Here is a 23,055-nt window from a genome sequence, read left to right as displayed (position 1 = left end):
AAGTCAGGAGGATTGTTTAAACCCAGGAATTCAGGATTAACCTGGGCAATATAGCAAGACTCACTCTCTCTAAAAAAAAAAAAAAAAAAAATGGATATAGTAGTTCTGAAGCTGAAATTTGGGTGACTATGAAGACATGGGTTCACCACTAATGTTGAAAAGGAAATATTTCCAATTCCCATATTCAAGAAAATCCCTACTATATGTGTGTGGGACTCATGTAGAAAGCAGTTTCAGGCATTGTGGTGGTAGAGAAGTACTTTATATTTCTCTTAGTTACAGCTCAGATTGCATATTCTTCAACAATTTTATCTTTGTTGTTGTTAAGAGCTTTTTTGCAAATACCCAGATCCCATTCTTTCCATGTTCCTACACCCATCTCCCAGTGGTGGTAGCCAGAGTTGAACCAAGATGACACCATCAAAAACTGTGTAGCTGAATCAATGTGCTCTTTCAGGTTTGATTTGATACTTCCACATTAGGAGATCATTCATCCATCAAAAATGATGTGGAGGTTATTAGCTACATCAACATCCAAGGTCATATTCAATTTACTAGTTTATTATAATGGATACAACTCAGGAACAACCACATGGAAGAGGCAAAGCATGGAGGAGGGGATACCTAGGGGCCCCCTTCCTTCCTGGGGCGCACCACCTTCCCAGCACCTCTACATGCTTACCAACCCAGGAGCCCCATATTTTATTTGTATTAGACCATGGCTATGAAATACCCGACTTGGGGCTGGAGTTGTGGCTCAGCAGTTGAGCGCTCACCTAGCACGAGCAGGGCCCTAGGTTCAATCCTCAGCACCACATATGAATAGATAAAATAAAGGTATTGTGTCCAACTACAACTAAATATATATATATATATATATATATATATATATATATATATATATATATTTTTTTTTAAAAAGAAAAAGAAAAATACCTGAGTTGACTTGCTGTTTAAAAATGAAATCTCCAGAGAAAAATGTGAAGATAATGTAGATTCTGTTCATCTTAAACATTGGCATTGAGGTGACTTACAGTCAAAACAAAGAGAATTGTTTCACAAAGGTAAAAGAAATTATATTTCAATTTTTTATAGCTATCTCAATCTTTGAAATACTTTCAAATAGTTGGGAAGTAGCCACCTAACAAAGACTCTTTTAAAAATAGATTGTTTCACATTGCAAGGTTTCACATTACACTATTCTGATAAAGTCAAGAGAACATTGTAACTAACTAAACTATTCAGAGATCCTTACACAGGAAGAATTTTGACCATGAAGGAAGGGAGAATTGTTATTTATGTCTTCTATGGGAAAATTATAACCCTTCCTGTCACTTTAACCCTCATCTATTTTGCATTAGAATGCTTCTCAAAGACAATATGTAAAGTAAGAAAGACTGACACAGATCAAATAAAATATGCTTATCCCACTAGGCTGATTTCATTGCCATAATTGCCTTTATAAGTCATCTCTTCCAATGCTTCATTATTTTTACTGAACTCAACATTTTCCTTTGGTGATACATCTTTTATTACTCTTAGCTTGTATTTTATTAAGAATAATTTACCAAAAAAAGAGAATAATTTACTACAGACTTAATATCTGTATCTTCATTTTTCAAAAATAAAGAAAATTCTGCCTGGCATGATAGTGTACACCTGTAATCCGAGGATTGCAAGGTCAGGGACAGCCTGAGCAATTTAGTAATACCCAGTCTCAAAATAAAAAGGGCTGGGGCTGTAGTTCAGTGGTAAAGTGCTTGTTTCAGGTCTTCAGTTCAGTCCCCAATGCTGCAATCATAATAAAGTTCTAAAGTCCAGTTAAGTAATATATACATCTCCATAATGAAATGTTTTTTCAAAAATCACCAATATTGAAATCTTCTGTTAAAACTGACATAATCACTACATCTTGTAAAAATTTATATATACCTAAAAAAATCAATCTAGTAGTACAGTTTAAAATTCACAAATATTCTTTTTTTCTAAACTAGGGAGTGAACCCAGGGGCTTTTTACCATAAGCTACATACCTAGCCCTTTTTATTTTGAGACAAGGTCTCATTAAGTTGTTCAGGGCCTTACTAAGTTGCTGAGGCTGGCTTTGAACTTGAAATCCTCCTGTCTCAGCCTCCTGAGCCACTGGGATTACAGGTGTGCACCTCCGTGCCCAGCTCCACAAATATCCTTAATAGAAAAAGTAACACATTTGACATTAAATGTTTCTGAGAAAGAGTTTTTCCCCCCACTTTGACCATGTTTTTCAGAACACTGCAGGAAGTAGGCAACTTCACCATCAAGAAAAGCACTTTGATCCCCACTCAGCTGAATGGGGTCAGGGCAGGAAGGTCCTGCCACCAGGTCTATAGCATTCCTCACACTTCATCACAGGCAATAACTTCTTACCTAGAGAAGTATTTGTGCTAGTGTGGGATTGAAATCATATTCCTGGATATGTTTCTGCCCTCATTTTTCTTAATAGCCTTGCATTGAGGTTCCTTCCTATGGTTGAGCTAGTACCTTATATAAAAATCAGCACTAATTCCTGTTGGGCACTTGCAATGTGCCAATATTATTCTAAAGTGTTTTACAAATATTGAATCAATAAATCTTCATGACAACACTATGAGATTGATTCTATCATTACTCCTACTTTATGGATGAGAATATTGATATACAGAGAGATTAGGTCACATTCCTGATGTCTTATGATTTGTAACAGTGCTCAAAATCAGGTAGTATGGCTTTATGGTTCATTCTCTTAACCACAACATCATACAAACTCCTTTCAACAAATAACAAGATGATTACAGTCTGAGGTGATAAAGCCCCCTAACCACTCATCCAATATGAATACTGCTATATAGCTCAGGGAATTAAATATAATCTTGTTTACTATAGAAGTGCGATTATATTTAAATTCTGAATTAGCCAGGTTATACTTTAGATATGTGGTGTCCCCCGAAAGCTCATATGTGATACAATACTAGAAGGTTTAGTGGTGAAATGACTGGATTATGAGAGCCTTAACCTGGTCACTGAGTTAATCTCCTGACAGGAATTAACTGGGTGGTAACTATAGGCTGGTAGGGTGTGGTTTGAGTAGGTGGGTCCCTGGTTTGGGGGTGCATATTTTATCTTTGTTGAGAGGAGCTCTCTCTCTCTCTTCTTCTTGAGCCACTTCCCTCTGCCACACTCTTCAACCATGATGTTGCATCTCACCTGAGCCCCAAGGAATGGAGCCTATCATCTATTGTCTGAAACCATGAATCCCCAAATAAACTTTTCCTCCTCTATTGTTCATGGCAGTGAAAAAGATAACTAAAACAGACAGGTATTTGTTTAACAAATATTTGTTGCATATCCATGACGGGCAAAGCACTGTGGAGTGGGGGAAGCTAGGAGAAACTGAATAAGGTGAAATCTCAAATCAAGGCCTCTGAGTTTCCACTGTTTGGGAAGGGATACAAGTAGTGTGCACAACTATATAATACAGAGAGAAGGAGATTGGGAGGGAGAAAGAGGACTATAAGCTCTGCACAGAAATGAAGAGCCCTAAAGTTGAATTATTCTGACTTTAAATCTCTGGCAGTATAATTTATGTTCTGATCATAGAAAGTTCTGGAGACAGAAAAGCAGCTCTTCTGAATTTGGAAGCAAGTGAGCAGCTCCCATGGAAAAATCTTGAATTCTACCCAGTGTGCTGAATCTCTACATACCAATGATATTTACATGTACATATGCAAAAATTCTATTCAAGTTATTGTAGGAGACAGAGAGGAAGAAAGGATTGAATCTAAATTCAGCTTTTGTTTTAATCGTTGGTCAAAATCTACATCTTGTTTTACCCAGACTTCTACCAACTGTGAGAGACTATTTATTGAACATGTACGAAATGCTTGTCTGTGTGTAAATCAATTCACAATAAGAATCCATACAAGATACAAATCACGGAGCGAGGTAGCTCAGAAGTAAGATACTTGCCTGGCATGTGTGGGACCCTGGGTTCAATCCACAGTACAAAAGGCAGGGTGGGCTCAGTGGTATAGCATGTGGTTATAACCAAATGGAGAAAACAAAGAGGAAGGGGAGAAAGATGTATTTATGGAACATCTAGTATGTCTCATGCATATGCTTAGCATTCTATATATGACACTTTTTTAATCCTCTTACAAAGGAAGTGAAATCACCCCCAACTTTCAAGCTCTATCATTCCTGTCAGCCCTGAGCCACTTTCATTTCTGACCAAGCTGCTTCAGCACCCAGTGCTTGTCTTTTCTGTCACCTGACTCAGTGGGAGACTGCTAGTCCAGGACACAAGAAAAGACCACTGACTCTAATCAAAATCAAATTAAAGCAAGCTTATTATTTCGACCGGCCGGGCTGCCTCTCCCACCCAAAACCTCGGGAACAAGACAGCAGCAGCACCTTTCCTGCAGCCCAGCTTTATAGCCCGGGAAGTTACACAAAGAGGGGTTACAGATAACAGAACTCTGACGAGCATAACACTAATGGTAGTTTACATTTTTGCTGGCCCCGACATCAGAATTTATGAAGGTCATTAGAGCCTCAGAGAAGGTCGTTATCTGGCCAGGGAAGGCCAAGATTTGTGAGGCGTCACTAAAGTTTCAGAGAGGGCTGCTATCTGGTCAGAGAGCCAGGCATGGGTGAGTTCAAGGCACGGTCAGGCATTCCAAGCAGGTTCAGAATTTGCAGTAATTTCTAGTAAAGCCGAAATTACCTTTTCATGACTTTGTGGAGAGATGGATCCCAATTTTAAGAAAAGATCAGGTTGGGTCTATCAGACTATGTATAACTCCAGGGCCAGCTCCCCTCTAAGAGTTTTCTTGACCTCTGCCATCTGCCAGTCCCACATTAAAATAAACTAGATTCTATTTGTACTTTACACCACACTTTACAGACCTCCAGAACTACACCTATCAGTGACAAGGGTTTCCTTACATGCCTTTCTTCCTCTACTGTAGTATAAGAGTTTTACTAAAGAAAGGGAGCATGTCACATTGTTTTCTTAAAACTCAGTGTCTAGCAATAGGCTTGATATATAGTGGATATTGAATAAATGAATGACTGACTTAGCCAAAAATCTAGTAAGTTGTAGAGCGGGAGTAGCTGAGCCACATTCAAGTCTCAGATCTAACTGAAACTTCAAGCTTACCCTATCTATACCTGAGTTTTGGACATCTTTAAAATAGGAAGAATCATTCTACTTTTTATTTTCAGTAATGTTGCTGGTATTTTGTATTCTGTTTTTTGAAGTGGAGGCTGGAGGTGGAATGAACTATAAGTATTCAAGAACATATAACAAATGTTAACTAGCACAGTGGCACACACTTATAATCCAAGCAACTCAGGATGCTGTAGCAAGAGGATCATAAGTTCAAGGCCAGGCTTAGCAACTTAGAACCTCAAAAGAAAAAAATAAAATTAAAAGGGCTGGGTATATAACTCAGTAGTGGAACACACCTGGGTTCAATTCCTAATACTGCAATAAAATAAATTTAACAAATAAACAAATAATCACTGTGCTGGACACATAGTCGGTGATCAAGAAATGTTAGTTTCCTTTCTCTTTTCTTGTAACATTTTGTTCAAAGGTATAGTTGAAGTGACAGAGCTTTGACTCTTAACAACTTTACCATGCTCCCCTTTCATCACAGGTGCTTCACAAATGTAATCTACTCATTCTTATTTTTGATGAATTTTAGTCTTTTTAGTTGTTAATGGTTTGGATTTTAAATGGCCTCCTGATATTAAGAGGTTGGTCATCAGCCTGTGGCACTATTGAGAGGTGGTGCAACTATTAGAAAGTGGGACTTAGTGAAAGGAAGTAAGGTCACTGTGGGTGTGTTCCCGAAGGGGATATTAGGACCTTGCTCTCTGTACTTCCTGGCCACAAGGAGGTGAGCAGCCTCTCCTTATATATACTTCTAGTAATGATGTACTATGCTGCTATGGGCCCCAAAACAGCAGGGCCAAGGGACAATACATCCAGGAGCCAAAATAAACCTTTCCTACTTTAAGTTGCTTTGTCTCAGGTATTTTGCACAGTGACAGAAAGCTGACTCACACATTAGTACTTCTCTTTTGTTTTTTGCTATTTTTTTTCTTCTTCCTATTTTGGTAAACTTTAAATAGCAATCGTGATTGAGGACAATAAAAATGAGGCAGATTTGGGATAGGAGGGAATTTTTACCCTGGCTGAAACCTTCTGGAATATAAAAACCCCAGCTTCTCCATCTCTACAGACCTGTCCCTAGTATGTGCTTAATAAACATTTATGGATCTGAAAAGCACTGCCCAACTTAAATCTGGGTGATTTCCTGATCTCTGAGGATAGTCTGAAGAAGAAATGCTGGGGTGGGAGAGGACTAGGAAATGGGAAACTGGCAAGTATATGGAACTACAAGTAAGGATAATCTGATTCTGGAGTAAGAAACTCAAGCAAAAGGCGTAAAATCAAGACAGTGTGACAAAAAGATAAAGCTAAGCAAGAAACTCTGAAACTTGAAAGCTTGACATGATGATATGTACGTGCTATGATGATATGTATGTGATAATATATATATGTGCCTCCAGAGGCTGAGTGAGGCAGGAGGATTTCTTGAGAACCAGGAGTTTGAGGTCAGCTGTGCAATACAGCAAGACTCCATTTCTTAAAGAAAAAGTGATTGAAACTTGAAGCAAATCTGAAAACAAAGCCTGGTCTCTACAGTTCAAAACCCACAAATCTACTCTAGGAAACTTTCTATTACCTAAAATATCTCACTGTTTTCACCCTTTTTGTTCTTTCTTTTTCCCTGTTCATGAACACCATCTTTCCCTTCTCATCATCTTCTTGATAATATGCTGCATTCAGACTTGACTTACCTCCTCCAAGAAGATTTTCCCAACTTCTGCACTTCATAATAATACACAATTTCTCAGATGTATCCATAGAATTTTTTGTCTACTTACAAAACCTATCATACAATATTCTTTAGTTGATCACTATATAGAAGTCTTAACTGGGCCGGGGTTATGGCTCAGTGGTAGAGTGCTTGCTTGGCATGTGTGAGGCCCTGGGTTTGATCCTCAGGACCACATATAAATAGATAGATAGATAGATAGATAGATAGATAGATAGATAGATAAAGCAAAAACTTCATTGACAACTAAAAATATTTTTTATAAAAATAATTCTTAACTGTCAAATAAAATACATGATGTAAGGTTTACATTTTTAAGTAATTCCTTCTCCTACAAAGCTCAAGGCTAACACATTATAGATGTTAAATACTTATTAAATCAAACAAAGAGCCTCAATTTTGAGAAATGCCTCTTTGAATTAATTTTTTTTTTCAAAGGAGGGGCTCCATTCCAAGAGTCTTATGTATGCTAGGTAAGCTCTCAACTGCTAGGCTACCAACCCCAACCCCTGAATTAGCATTTCAATTATATATACGATTATATCTATGATATATATATATATATGATTATACATATATGATTCACAGAAAATAGAAAGGAATTAAATATGAAGCTTTGAGGAGACAGTTAAAATTGATCAGAATCTAGATAACTAAAGGTAAATGTGACTGTATTGCTGTTTAATGATAGAAAAGAGGATCCCATTGTAGATCTTTTCTCAGAAAAAATCTTTATGAAATGTAACTGAAAATTATCTAAAAGCAATTTTTGTCATTTGTTTTCATCCTGATGAAGATTAGATATCATCTCAATGCACAGTCCAGGCTAAACTGGAGATTATATTAATGTATCCACTGCTTAAAGTATACTATTTGAAAATTGCTTTTTACTGAACTTCTTCAATTATAATATTTGCATGTTGCTCTAAAAATAACATTCAAGATAATTGCTCTTCGAAGGGTAAGTATACTTTTTAAAAAACTTTTCCGTTTTTTATACTTCAACACTACACCTTGTTTCCGTTCTCTCTTATCTCTTGTCAGCAGTAGTCCTGCTTATAGGGACAGAGGCAACATTTACCATTTACCATGACCACACCCACCCAATGTTTACTGATAAACTAGCAGTGAGTCAAAGCATCTACAAGATGCAAGGGAAATTTACCTTCATGAGTAACTTCAGTTTGGGAATAAAAGAAATTAAAGAGCTAAAAGCAATTTATATATTGTTAACATTTATTAAAATTCTTATCATTTTTATAGGAATGAATATTCTCTGTTGATTTCTCAGGTTGGATTCACATTATAGAGAAGCACTTTTTAAAAAAATTTTGTGCTGGTGATTTTACCCAGGGGTGCTTTATACTGAATCACATCCCTAGCCCTTTGTGAGACAGGGTCTCATTAAGTTGCTTAGGGCCTCATTAGGTTGCTGAGGCTAGGTTGGAACTTAAGGATTCTTCTGTCTCAGCCTCCCAAGTCTCTGGTATTCCAGGCGTGCACCACCAAGCCCAGCCAACAAAGCTCAAGGCTGACACATTATAGATGTTAAATACTTATTAAATCAAACAAAGATCTCTAAACTTATGTATATATAAATGCATGCTTAGATAGCTATGTACTTTTCTTTATTCATGGACATCAACTTCAAATTTTACACATATAAAAATAAACTTAATTAAATTATTAAATGAACTTAATTAAATTAACAAAATTAGTTGAGATATATACTGTATGTACATTTTGGATAAAAATAAATACCTCTAAAACATACATGATTGTGCCTGTTTAATGAAATTCTCAAGAATACAAATACATTTTCTTATTTTAAAAGTTTGTTTAAATTCTTCTTCATTAGGAGATGGGTGCAGTGGCATATACCTAAAGTCCCAGGTACTCTGGAGGCTGAGGCAGTGGGGATCACTTGAACCTAGAAGCTGGAGGACAGCCTGGGCAATATAGCGAGACATATTTAAAAACAAAAACAAAATCTTCAACAGAAGAATGCATCATTAGTAATTTAAGTAGAACATTACTTAATATTTCATGTTGTCACATTTCTCTTCATAAAAGTAACACTAATCACGAATTCAATCAATTCAATCTACTCAGAATTATAAACATGTTCTAATTTTTAAATTCTAAAACTGACTTCCTTAGAAGTAAAATGCAAAACTGTGTTGTCCTTGTTTAGGAGAAGCCTGTTATCATATCTACTCATTAAGATATCTACAGAATGTGTAATGACAATCAGTTTCATATTTATGCATTATTTAGTAGTCATGAGGGTAGTAAATATTATTCATAATAGCACTTTTAAGATAATATTATGTTATAAAAATAATTTCTTAACCAACAAATTTTACTGGCTTAGGGGCATGTAAAGCAATATATTTTGTGAAAGAAATAGAGAAGACAATAGCTTAATGACTTCTGGACTTTTTGTTCATTGGCAAAACGAACAATAATGACAATTTCACATAAATCACATTTTCTCAGATAAAAGCACAATACAATATAAAGGCAATGGTGCTGATTGAGTTCTCTAAATTCTAATGAATAATGATTAATTTTGTAGAATGCATGAATGGTGTCATTTGGTTCTGAAGAGAAATTTAAGTTTTTGATGATGTCATTATTTTGCTTGATATGTTGGTATGTTAATATGTGGGTTTAAAAAAAAAGACTAGAAATGCAGTAAGAGCAGAAAATATTCTCACCAACAAACATTTGCACCAGCATTTACATCCTGAGCAGAAAATATTCTCACCAATAAACATTTGCACCAGCATTTACATCCTGATTTTATATCTTTGAATCTTAATATTAGGATTATCTTTTATAAACAATTCAACACACTTTCAACTCATGTTCAGTTTAGGATTTGTTATCCAATGAACATGTGATCAGCCAGTGTTCATTGTAACTGAACATGTACTCAGTCACATATAGTGATATGTGACTCTGCAACAGATAAAACGATTAATAGCACACATTTTTGTTATTAAAGAGTTAGTTATACCCTACTGAAAAAAACAGATGCATTCATATCTAACATGAGGAAGAATTCTAAGTGCTGTGATAGAAAAAGGAAGTGCTATAGGAGCAGAGTGAGAGAGATTAATTTTAAAGTATTGAGTATGGTTTTACAGATGAGGTCACATTTGAAATGGATATTGGACAAGAGCTGAGATTTCAATAGATTCTGATGATAGGTCCTATAAGATTGACTTAATCTGACTCATACTTCCCATCTGATTCCACTTTAACCTGTTCAGCTTTCACTGTTGTCCATAGCATTCATCTAACCTATTTTACATTTGTCATACTTTTTTGTCTTTGTAATCCTGCTAAAATGTAAGTATTCTCACTGATGAATGTACTGTGGAGCCTTGAAGTTCCTGCCCATTGAAGGGACTCGACAGATATATGTGTAATTAATTAATGTGGGAAAAACACAAGTTAACCATGGAGGTAGAGAGTGTGTGATTTTCTTTTTTTTCAAATAGTAAGGTGTCCCAGGTGGCTGGTCTAGCTAGAAAATACCTTTTGGTGCTGTATGTTATAAATGGGAAGAAAATTAAATTTAGAAGGAAGCAGCCTAACTTTCTTCCTCCAATTAATGAAGTCAATTTCTCTGGAGCTCAATTTCTTATCTGAGAAATAGATGGTTCAATTATAATAATATAAAGTTCTTGAATAGTTATTGAATAAATTAAATGACGACAAACTCCAGCTCTGAAATCTATGATTTTTGAGCTATCTCCCATTTTATTTGTATATATTTTATATATATTTGGGCTTGCTGTTCTGAAATTGTACACTTGCTAAGGTTGCCTCTATTTCACTCAGTTTATTTTTTTAAAGAAAATTGAATTCTATAAAGTAGATGAATTCCCTCTCTTGGATAAAATGATGTTGAATGAATATGTTCAAAATCTGCTAAAGTCAGATGATTTCAGAATGTAACATAACATGCAATGTCAGGTTAATTACACCCTCTCATCTAGCACATCTGTTAGGTTTTACTGTTACAAATTGCACCAACCCATTGGAAAAGGTTTCAGGGAGAAACCCAGGTGGCAAATCACTAGAAATCTAATTCATGGTATGTTAGTAAGTTTGGTGTCCATTTTGCAAATCCACATCCTTACTACTCCTATCATTAAATAAGGTTATTTATTTACATATCTTTCATATTTTTATTTCCATTGTTTTAAAAAAACAATATTTTAGTGATATTATGAACCTGTTTGTTGAGGGTCCAAATCAACTTTGTCCCAAAGAGTTTCTGAGATGTTTCAAATGTTCAGTATCTGCAGAGTTTGATACAGTAGTCACTAGCACAGCAGCTATTATTAAGCATTTAAAATTTTGCTAGTGCAACTGAGGAAGTAAATTTTTAATTTTTTTCAGTTTTAATTAATTTAAATTAAAACTCTTATGTAGCTATTGGCTCCACTATATTGGACAACACAGGTCTAGATATTGTTCTTTCAGAGAGTTCAATAATGACTACATATATACATGTTTATTTGACATTTTGTGGAATAAAAAGATATTGCATGAACTTCTACATCCAGGAAGACAAAGTAGAGATGCTTTTCTGTATTCCTATTTCTGTTTCTTCCTAGAAATTATATATAACAAGCATAAGAAGACTATAAAAAGTGGAAAGAAGGCAGACCAACTAGAGATTTGGGGACTCAAGGAATATGGTGGTGAGTTTTCTTTTTGCCTCAAATATACTAAAAAAAAAAAAATCAGATGCCAATGAAGAAGACAAAAAATTTTCCCAGAAAATGTTTACTCTAATTAAAGGGCCAGGAAAAAGGCATCCTAACAAGGAAAAAGAAATCAATATCAAGTGCTTTACTTCAGTCAAACCCTATAGAAAAATCTATGGTCCTATACCTAGCCATGCCAACAAAAGCTGAGTGTGGAGCATGGAATTCCTGCCTTGTCTATAACTATGACATACTCTAATCCCCAGGGTGGTATCAAGTCCTTTTATTCCTGTTGAACAGTAATGAGTGTCCCCATTCCCCTATAGTATCAATAGATACCACAAGGGGAGTCTGGATTGCCATTCCCTTCTGGCAAATAAGACTCACCTTCCCCCTTCCTAATGAGGCAGTATCAGTGGAAGTCTAGTTGGGGAGTCAAGACTCTTATTGCATCTCACAGTAATGAGGCCACTCACTTGTGATGCCAATGGAGATTATGTAGGAAGGAGTAGTAAGAACTAGTCAGGAGTCTGCCCTAATTGGAGAGTAATGAAAACCAAGCAAGGAATGTTGCTTTCTACCTCCACCTGACTATGAGGAGGTACTGCCCACACTTTTATCAGGGTGGTGTTAGAGAAAACCAATAAAATCAGAAGACTTAAATAAGATGCAGAATCTCATAAATCAAAAATATTTATGTTGCAGGGGCTGGGGTTGTGGCTCAGTAGTAGAGCTCTTGCCTAACGTGTGAGGCACAGGGTTCAATTCTCAGCGCCGCATATAAATAAATAAAGTCTATTGACAACTAAAAAAAAAGTTTTTTAAAGCAGACATGATTAAACATTTTAAAAAAGCTTCAATGAACACTTTAAGCACACTTTCAGTAAATGAGAAAATAGAAAACCTCAGAAATTAAATAGAAAATATGAAGAAAAATGAGTTGTTTAATTTAGAAAATGTGGTAAAATACAATAACCAATACAAAAAAACTCTCAGTGAATTGGCCCAACATCAGAATGCCAGGGGCAGAGAAAAGAATCAGTGAACTGGAAGATAGAATGATAGAAATTACTCCATCTGAACAAATATGGAAAAAAAATAAGTTTTTAAGAGTCTTAAGGACCTGAAGGACTATTAAGGTTTGAATCTAGAATTTCCCCCAAAGGCTCATGTGTTGAAGGCCTCATTCCCAATGTAGCTATGTTCAGAGATGGGCTAGTGGGAAGGATTGGATCATGAAGCCTCTGACCCCATCAATGGATGAATTCATTGTCTAGCTTCATAATTTGATGGCATTATTGGGACATGGTGGAAACTAAAGGAGGTGGGGCCTAGTTGAAAGAAGTTGGTTTCTGGCAGTTTGACTGGAAATGTATGTTTTGTCCTGGAACTCTTCCTATGTCCCTTGTGTGTCTCCTTTTTCTCCTTCCTTCCTCTTTCTTTTTTGCTTCCCAGCTGCTACCAGCTGAGCAACTGTCTTCCACCATGCCTTTCCACCATGATGCTGTGCCTTTCCTCAGGCCCCAAACAAAGCAGCGGAGCCACCTGACCATGTACTGAAAAAAACTGTGAGTCAAACAAATCTTTCCTCCTTTAAATCATTTTCTCATGTATTTGTTGCAGAGAGAAGCTAACACAGAGACTATAAAAACCTGTGGGAAGTTTTCAAGTCCTTCATCAAGAGGAACTTGTAGAAATAATGGCAGAAAACTTCCTAGACTTAAAAGAGACAAAAGCCTACAGATTCAAGATGCTGAGAAGAATCCAAAGAAATGCAAGAAATACACATAAAAAATATTAAAATTAAAAGTAAACATTAAGATTTGACAATAAAAGACAAGAACTTTTGAATACAGCCAGAGTTACCTACATAAAGAAAAGAAAATGATTCAAATGACAGTAGATTTCTTGTCAGAAACCATGGAAAACAGAGAAAGTTTCATAAGATCATACATAAATTAAAATAAGGAGTTCCAGGACAAAACATACTTGCACCTAGAAAAAATACTCTTTGTATTAATTAAAGGGAAATTAAAAATTCTCAGATGAGGAAAAACTAAGAGACTTTGTTACCAAAAACCTACTTTAATAGAAGACTAACAAAAGTTTCTAAATGGAATATAAATGATAAAAGAAGAAAGGAATATTAGAATATCAGAACAACATAGTAAGTAAACATGTAGGTTAATACAGTAGATTATCTTTCTCCTCTAGAGTTTTTTGAAATACAGATTGATGGTTGAAGCAAAATTTATAACAATTTCTGATATGATTCAATGTAGGAATTACTTAAGAAATATATTGTAAACAAGAGAGAGTAAAGAAAGGAAAATAAATCTCACACCATATGCAAAAATTAACCCAAAATGGATCATACATTCAAGTGTAAAACTTAAAACTGCAAAACTTCTAGACAAATGGAAAAAATATTTGAAGTTTAAGATTTGTTTAAAAATATCTTGGAACAGGAAAATTAAGTCCAAGAAAATTAATGAGCTGTATGTCATCAAAATTTAAAAATTCTGTAAAGAGCTGAACATGCTGGTATACATCTGCAATCTCAGCTACTTGAGAGGCTGAGGTAAGAAGATCACAAATTTGAGGCCACCTGGGCGACTTAGTGAGTCCCTGTTTCAAAATAAAAGAGCTCTGGGAATGTAGCTCAGTAGTATAGTGCCCCTGGCTTCAATCCCTAGTGCAAAAAACAAACAAACAAATAAACAAACACCTGTATGAAAAGACCAGGTCTGGATTAGAAGAGAAAATATCTATATACCATAAACAGGACAAAGAATTATTATCTAGAATAAATAAGGAGTAAAATTCAATAGGAAGGGCTGGGGATGTGGCTCAAGCGGTAGCGCGCTCGCCTGGCATGCGTGCGGCCCGGGTTCGATCCTCAGCACCACATACCAACAAAGATGTTGTGTCCACCGAGAACTAAAAAATAATAAATATTAAAAAAAATTCTCTCTCTCTCTCTCTCTCTCTCTCTCTCTCTCTCTCTCTCTCTCCCCCCTCTCTCACTCTCTCTTTAAAAAAAAAAATTCAATAGGAAAAAAAACCTAACAGTTCAATTGGAAAATGACCAAATGAATACATTTCATTGGAAAGATATAAAAATGAACATGAAAACATGTCCAACATTTAAACCATCAGTACACACCTATCAGAACAGCAAAAATTTAAAAAGTGACAGCATCAAAAGTAAGATTGCAGAGGAAGGGGTTCACTCATACATTGTTGGAGGAAAATGTAAAATGATAAAGCCACTCTTAAAAACAGTTTGGCAGTTTCTTCAAAAGCTACACATGTAACAACCTTACAACCTGGCAATTGCAATACTGAACATTTCTCTCAGAGACATGAGGGCTTGTGTTCATACAAATGAAACTGTATATGAATATTTATGGCAACTTTATTTATAATAGCCCAAAAATAAAAATAACCAGATGTCCTTTAATGATTAAACAAACTAGTGTATCTGTACTATGGAATGGTGTTTAATAAAAGGAAAGAACTATTGATATCCTCAACACTATATGAATCTTTGGCAAATGCTGAGTTAAAAAAAAAAAAAAAGCCAATCCCAAAATTAACCTATTAACAGTGCTACATGCACTGTTTTAGAGGTTGAGAAATCAAGACAAATATTCCTATCTTTCTGATATTCCTATCTTCCTGAATATTTAATTCCTTAAATATTATATAGAATATAAGATGGAGATAAGAGCTATAGAGAAAAAAAATACCCTCCCCTGCAATGGGATCGGATAGGGAATATGGATAGTGAGATGCATTACTAAATAGGGTGATCAGTAAAACTATTGTCTTCCATCTAATGGTGAATAATCACACTGTTGCATATTCAAATGTAAAATTTCCAAAGAAAATTATAACTTACAGTTTAAAAAAATGACTACGGAATTTTAAGCTTTTTCTCTACCGTGGTGCATGTGACTAAAATTTTCACATGTCACACACTCCCATAGGTGGACAAGTGAGACCATGTATAATTCCTGATACCTGGCTATAATTTTCCTCATTCTCTTAGAAAAATCAGCTAAAAAAATCATTGGGTAATAATGTATTTTATTGTGACAGTCTTAAATCTAAATATGTTTAAACATATTATTTTAAAAATTCAGGCTGGATGTAGTGGTGCATGCCTGTAATCCCAGTGGCTCAGGAGACTGAGGCAGGAAGATCACAAGTTAAAAGCCAGCCTCAACAATTTAGTCAGACCCTGTCTCAAATTAAAACATAAAAATTGAGCTGGGACATGGCTCAATGGTTTAGTGCCCCTGGATTCAGCCCCTGGTGCAGAGAGAGAGAGAGAGAGAGAGAGAGAGAGAGAGAGAGAGAGAGAGAGAAAACAGGGAAAAAATCAAAAATCAATATTTTATTGCTTACAGTATACAACTGATTTCAACACATCTTCATATTGAGTCTTTGGCATTAAAAGTAATAACAGTTTGTATGTGTATAGAAAAATATAATTGGTAGCTTATGTATCTTTTCACAGATATTCCTAGAGAACAGGCAATTATAATATGAACTCTATATACAGGGAAGTTGAGACACAGGATAAAAATTATAGATGCAGTTTTAGAATAGCTTCAAATTAGCACTCTTGATGAATACTTCAACAAGAGCTGAAATTTTACCATTAAAGTAAGTGAATACCCAGTGGACTGGATGACTGAAATTTGCTATCTGAACGGACAAATTTTCTCAGCTGTAAAGTAAAATACATCAATTGTTATTCTTTTTTTTTTTTTTAATGTAAGGAGTCATTTGTAGGAGGTCAGATCCAGGTTTTTTTTTTTTTTTTTTGAGAGAGAGAGAGAATTTTTTAATATTTATTATTTTTTAGTTCTCGGCGGACACATACCCTGTTGGTATGTGGTGCTGAGGATCGAACCCGGGCCGCACGCATGCCAGGCGAGCGCGCTACCGCTTGAGCCACATCCCCAGCCCCACATCAATTGTTATTCTATTGTTGTTCAGTATTAATATTCACTGGTTCAAAATGTTTCAAAAGAGAAAATAAAATAATTGTATCCAGTCAAACAAAATAAGGTAAAATACTCCTCACCACAGGAATATTTTTCAGTATAATAAACATGTATGAAATGCCAACTATAGGTTAAGCACTGTGCTGTACACTGGAGACCAAGAAGAAAATTAAGGCAAAATATTTAAATTTTTTCTTGATTGGAGATAGATTAATCTTATGACATAATCAACAGCCCAATAATGTTGGCTTTAATATTTCCAATAGAGTACATCTGTCATGAAATTATCAAATCAAGATCTTGGTCTGAAAATTCTCAGGAGAAAAAAAAATTGATTAAATAAATGTTGACACCAGATAGATCTTTTCCATGAGCAAAGTATGGGATAGAAGCCTAAATGAGGAATTCCTTAAAGCTATACTCGGTGCTGGTTATCTCCGACAATCCCAAGCCTTACATGAAGAGATCCTCAAATTATTATAGATCCTGTCCTGTCTAGTGTCACAAAATAAGGGCCTAATACATTTTTGCTAGAAAAAGAAACAAGATGAATCCAGCTTTCCAGCTGAAGGGTAATCCTTCAGGATCCTGAAACCCAAATTCAAAATCTGCCTAAAACACCTCCATAGCCTCTGACAGCTGCTAATCTGTCCCCATTGCAGTGGGAGTAGAGGTGTGTGTCCCTCCATGATCGCCACTTTTCTGTGGAGCTCCAGGAAAATCTCCATTTTGGTGGCTTATCACTCCTTCCAGAATGTGAGACTCAAAATAGGAATTAGAGCTGGAAAAGAGCTAGAACTTGTGCAAGTATTATAGTCTTTTGGCAGAGATCTACCATGGTCAAATAAACAGGCAGGTCTGCAAAGAGGGACAAAAAGGAGGCTGAAATGTAGCTTAGTGGTAGGGCCCTGTGTAGCAAGGGCAAGGCCCTGGGTTTAATCTCTAGTACCCAAATGGAAAGGAAAATAAAGCGAAAGCTTCAACTCCACTGTTATCTTTTTTAGGCTTTGAGAACTCAAATTTGTGAGAGAAATGGGTTAGAACTATCAACTTCCCTCCAAGAGTGAGGGAAGTGGATCTAGATCCCTAATTAATGAAGATTCATTTTGAAAGTTACCTGTCCCTCCATCCATTTTCAGGAACCAAATTTGATTTCACAGTGTTTTTCGTGCAAACTCAACCCAGGGTGGGAGACTCCTCCATGTGGGCTCCTGGTACCCAACTGTAATGGGTTATTTTTTGGTCTTCAGGGGAGGCAAGGGGCCCTCAGAGATGCCCACAGCCACCTCAATCCCTGCTTTCAGAAGCATTAAAATGGACTTTTAAAGCTTAGAATTACAAGTTATGGAGGAATTCCTGAAGCTTAGGGCTAAGGCCACAAAATTCCATTCTACTTCTGTCTCCCAAATTCTCCAAAAAGTGATTTATTTGAGTATTCACCCATTGTCCTTGTAGTCAACAGGAGATGCCAATTAGGGGAGTATGAGGACTTGGAAAAGCTGAACATATCCTTCAGTTTTATTCTGATTCTTGATTGGATATATATTCCAGAGCAAGCACAAGAGGACTTCTGCCAAGGTGGTGTGGCTGAGAATTCTCCCAGTCCCTGAAGAAAGTGTAATTCTGGACTTAGATGGACTCTCTGGTAGCAAAGAGGTTCATTAATGAAAAATGTTTTCAAATGTTGAGAGTTTGGAAATATGGCAGATGAAGGATACTAATTCTTATGTCTTCATCACTGTATGTATTGTGTCAAAATTAGCATATTTTTACTACACATCTCTATTAATGGCACTGAGTCAAAGTGTAGCCTTGTAAGAATTATTTCATAGTTAAGCACTTTCACAGGTCTTCAACTGTTAATTTCTAAAACAACAAAGGTTGTATGTGCCCATATAATGATGAATATTATAAAACCAAGGTTCCATTCATTCTTTTAGTAACTAACCTTTTGTTGAATGCTTATTCTGTACAAAGCACTGAGTTTATTAAATTTATTTTGAGAGGTCCTATTTACTGTTACTCATTTGTCATAAATGAGTTGACTGAATTGGAGTTTATCACCCACAGATTTTTAGCTGGTCTGATTAGGCTGCATTTCCCGTTGCTATTTTCTTTCTCTACATTTCCAGTAACAGCTATGTTAATGTCTTTTGCTTTAAGTAAACATTTCTGATATGCAACTCTGTAGAATTTTAAGTTGAACACTACCTTTAAATTTCTCTATATATTTAAAAAAGGAAGAGTGAGGGTTGGGGGAAATAACTTAGTAGGAGAGCCCTTGCCTAGCATGTGCAAGGTCTTTAGGTTGATCGCCCACCACCGCTCCCATCCCCCACCTAAGAAAAAAGAAGAATGAACTCTTAATATATTTTTTTGTCCTTAGCCTTCCAGGATTTTATGATGTTAGTTTTTAAGTGCTGACTATAGGGGAAAATAATTTTGCAAGCAAAATTCTAGGAAGTCTGATAAAATTTAAGAAGGTGACATTTATCTTCCTTACGTCTGTCCCTCTGATAACCAGTTCTCTTTCTGGTTTTAGTATGACTTTCTACCACAAAGTCTCCAATATTCCTGTCCCATAAGAAAGGAGTAAGGAATACAAATCAGTTTTGCAAAACTATATAACTTTGGATAAGTAATTTATCCTACAGACCTCAGATTCCTCATCTATAAAATAGGGATTATCATAGTATGTTCTTTATGCTGTTATTGAAAGGAAAGTGACCACGACACTCGGAGTGACCAAGATATCTTTATTGCGGTGGTATCTGATAACAGGGAAGGAAGAGAAAGAGAGAGACAGAGAGAAAGAGAGAGAGAGGAAAGAGAGCGGGGAAAGGGAGAAGAGAGAGAGGAAAGCAAAGACAGAGAGAGAGGGAGGAGAGCAAAGCTCAAAAGAGAGAGAGTAAGAGAGAGAGAAGAAAGAGAGTAGGGAAAGAGAGAAGAAAGACAGAGGGAGAGAGCAAAGTGAGAGAGAGAGAGAAAAGAGAGAGAAGAATGAGAGAGAGAGAGAGAGAGAGAGAGAGAGAGAGAGAGAGAGAGAGATCCAGCAGGAGAGAGTTTTTATAGCCAAAATCTAATGGGGTCTTTGAGTCTGCAAGCTGCCTTGTTGGTGTACAATGATTGGATCATACAGTAGTTGCTAAGGGTGTCATCTTCTGCCTTCAGGCAGACAGGGCAGGGGTCAGATGTGGGTTTCCGTTGCACCAGACAGGTGAGGGTCCAGTGTTCAGCCCACCCTGCAGCTAACATTTGTTCAGCCTGCTCCACAACTAACAGTTATTATGAAGAATAAATAAAATATTGAACATAAAGCACTTAGCACATGTACATGGACACATTGAGATGAAAAGTTTACTTTTTATTTTGCCAAGTAAAGATATTAAAGAAAAAAGCACCATCTCCATCTATTATCACAATCATTTAATAAAAGAAACGAACTAATACCATTCAAGAAGGAAGGTGTTATCTCAGAATTTATAGTGTTTTTTTCCCTTGGGAGCCTGTCTGAGAATTTGTCATTTTAATTAAGAATTTACTACATTGTCCTTGTTGTTCACATTTTACCACAAATTTATGGGTACTTCATCTTGGACTGTGATCTGCAGACCCACTGCAGATCTCTTCAATTTTTGTTTCCCATCAAAATTCATCTACCATACTCTCATTCCCTCAAAGCCCAGCTCTCTTATCTAACATTATAGCTCACTGGCCTACAGTGATGCGGATGGCTTAATATATTCACCTCATCAAGAACATGGTTATATTCGGATATAGGAGACTTTAACCAAATAAGCAAAAGTAATGGTGAGAGTTTCAGACTGGTTGACATCTCTAGGGGAGAACAACTTAGGTGTAACTGCCCTTCTCAATATTTCGAATGTCCACCTGTTTTATCCATGTGTCTGGCTGTCCCTGTACCCCACCTACCTTAGTTTAAGATACTAAGAACTATATTTAAAATAAAATTATAAAATCAATTAAAAAAATACTAAGAACTGCCACAGACTGTAATCCTGGTGACTCAGGAGGCAGGGGGATTTCAAGTTTGAGATCAGCCTGGACAATTTAGTGAGGCCCTGTCTTAAAATAAAATAAAAAGAACTGGGAATAGAGCTCTGTGGTGGATAGCTTACCTAGCACATGCAGGGCCCTGTGGAGAGGGAAGGTTTTTCCCAGAAAAGCTGTCATTTTGAGTGTTTTTTTATCAGTAGCACCTATAACCCACACTTATCATTATAAACAAAATCAGGGTCTGAAGGTTTTCTAGATTGTTTTTACATTTATGCCACTTGTCCTGAGTCAGGCCTATTGTATCAAGTAAAGACACATCCTATGCTCAGTAGATCTTTGAACTGTCATAAGCCTTATGAAAAAAAGAAAATCATTTTAAAATAGGTTCTCCCAAGAATTAACATGAAAGAGGCACAACTTGCCCCAAAGGTTGGCCTGTAGATTGCTGGGCTTCTCTAGGGACAATGACAGCAATATTAAAACAACAATGGTCAAGGACAGGTGAATGAGACATCCCGTAGTGCCCAGTAGTACAACAGGGATGAGCACAGGTCTGGGGTCAGAAGACCTTGATTCAAATTGTGGTTAGATACTTATCAGCTGTGGAAAGTAGTCACTCTCTCTAAACTTCAGTTTCCCGAAACAGGGTTAAGAACAGTTCATACATCACAGGTTTTTTTTTTTTTTTAAATGAGGATTAACAAGTTAACTCATGTAAAACATTTTAGTACAGTGCCTGCCCATGGCTACCTCTCTGTTAATATTAGCTTTGTTATTATTATATGCTCTGTAACAGGATGTGCCCACTTTTCCACTAGCTTCATTGACCACTTATACTAAGTATATTTGCTATTTTAGTCAGAACATATTCTGAAATCACAAAATATGCAAACTCAGGTCCAGATCTGTTCAAATACAAGGCATATCTTGGAATTCCCCTTTTAGTAGGTTCCACAGAAATATCCCATCCTTTACTGAACTTTATTTTACTTCCTCAAATCACCTCTCTCACTTCTCTTTTGTTGCTGATGTCACTCCCATCTTATTGAGATTGTTTCTAAGAGACTTTTGTTGTTGTTGTTGTTTTGGTGTGAGGTACTGTGATTAATAGCACATTCTTTAGCCATGAGCAAACATTACTTGAGTTGTTTACTGGGGGAAACATCTCAATTCATATTGTTTCTGAAGAGTGATGCTCAATGAATTTGTCTTGAGGTTGCCAGATTTCATAATTACAGTCAATTTTCAATTATCCACATAAATAAAAAAGGTCATCAATACAGATAATAGAAAATTACAGATTATAAAACTGCAGCTAACCACAGAAGGAGAGTTGAGCCAGCTTCTATCTATACCCAAGAACAATACCAACTGCGTTAAAAGAATTTAGCCTTCCTATAATCTCCTTTAAATCCTATTTTTTATATGAATGCTTGACATTTTCTCAGTATTATGAAAGGTACTAAGAAATTACAACTCCAAGTCTTTTTTTTTGTTTGCTTGTTTTTCATTGAGAATGTGACTTTTGCATTCCTAAAAACTACCTATTTCACAATTGGTTCTGGGACACTCTCAGGCAGTGTGTCAGCCACATGGTAAGGCCATGATGCATGTGATTAGTTTCCAATGTGTTTAACTCAGAGAGTGTTAGCTGTACATGTGGCCTACTTATTTCCCCAAGGCCACCTTTAGTATGTGAATAGGGAAAAGTGGCAGCCTTGAAGGAACCCATTCAAAAGGGGCACACAGAGATTGTTAGGGCTTGTCTTTTTTTTAGTGCTGGGGATCAAACCCAGGACCTTGTCATGGAAGGCAAGCACTCTACCACTATATACTCAACCCTAGGGTATGTCTTCTTCGCATAGTTCCCTCTCACTTTCTCCACTTATTTATCCCTTGGGCTAAGATAGAACAAATCTATCCTTTGAATGATTGGAGGAAGCTATTTGATTCTACCTGGCATTGCCACTGAATAAAATAGCTTAAATTCCTTCATCCCTTAGATAAATTCCTTCATCCCTTTGAGCTTATTATTTTTTTTTATTCTAGAAAATTAGGGGACTAGATTAGAATATCTATAAGAAATAGAAATACTTTCATTTTAATATTATGTAACTGAATGAAAAATCTATTGATGATAGTCAAAAAATAGTTTATAAACTATACACTATATTCTTATACTATCCAATAGTATATCTTATACTAGACAAGGCACTTTACATACCTAATGTCAAATTATATCCTTAAAATATACCTATAGGTCAATTGTTATTTATGTTCATAATCAGGGAAACAAAGAGTCAAAGAGATTAAGAATGCCTTGTTTTAAGTTTCCGATTTTAGCCATCTGCTCTAATATTTTCTATTA

This window comes from Spermophilus citellus (genome assembly GCF_964194105.1).
Source record: "Spermophilus citellus genome assembly, chromosome: 8".
In the NCBI taxonomy this organism is placed as follows: domain Eukaryota; kingdom Metazoa; phylum Chordata; class Mammalia; order Rodentia; family Sciuridae; genus Spermophilus; species Spermophilus citellus.
Note: the sequence above shows the minus strand (reverse complement) of the source record.